The sequence below is a fragment of the Gavialis gangeticus genome, unplaced genomic scaffold (assembly GCF_001723915.1).
Source record: "Gavialis gangeticus isolate Ggan-Ray unplaced genomic scaffold, GavGan_comp1, whole genome shotgun sequence".
In the NCBI taxonomy this organism is placed as follows: Eukaryota; Metazoa; Chordata; order Crocodylia; family Gavialidae; genus Gavialis; species Gavialis gangeticus.
The window spans coordinates 109,059,367-109,060,118 of record NW_017729022.1 but is presented as its reverse complement, the minus strand read 5'-3'; the positions used below and the strand labels follow the sequence as shown (position 1 = coordinate 109,060,118).

Below are 752 nucleotides of genomic sequence, written 5' to 3'. Positions count from 1 at the left end.
AGGGCAGCTAGGATCTGGAACCAACTTCCAAGGGAAGTGGTGCTCACTTCTACCCTGGGGGTCTTCAAAAGGAGGCTAGATAATCGCCTAGCCGGGGTTGTTTGACCCCAGCATTTTTTCCTGCCCATGGCAGGTGGTTGGACTTGATGATCTGCTCAGGTCCCTTCCAACCCTACCAACTATGAAACTATGAGAAGCGGCTTGAAAACCTCTGGGTCAAGCTACAGGGGGGAGAGGTGAGAGAGACCTAACTGTGGGCATTCTCTACAGGCCACCAAACCAAGGAGAGGAGCTGGATCTGGATTTCTCTTGAGAACTGACAGAGGCCATGGGTACAGAGGGCTTGGTTGTCATGGCTGACTTCAATTACCTGGACATAGACTGGGAGGAGCACTTGGCTAGGTCAGATCATTCACACAGTTTCCTGACTGATCGAGGAGTTCTTCCTGACCTGGAAAGTGCAAGACCAACCAGAGGCAATGCTCTCCTGGACCTGGTGTTGGCCAAAGGAGATGATCTGGTGTTGGCTTGAACACTGAGGGTAACCTGGGCAACAGCGACCATGAAATTATCAGGTTTGCTGTCTGCCACAAGGTTGACAAATCAACCAGCAGGACTGAAGTCCTGGACTTCAAGAATGCTGATTTCGACAGGCTCAGAGCATTAGTAGGGGAGGCAATAAGGGACCTGGAAGAGAAGGGAAACGGGGTGCATGAAGAGTGGCCATTGCTCAAGGACATGATCCTCAAAGC

General features: G+C 51.5%; 1 protein-coding gene across 6 annotated transcripts in view; it reads right to left on the bottom strand.

The window, feature by feature from the left end:
• BCL2L14 (BCL2 like 14) overlaps positions 1–752 on the bottom strand; it is a 103,923-nt gene that overhangs the window by 16,853 nt on the left and 86,318 nt on the right. The window lies entirely within an intron of this gene.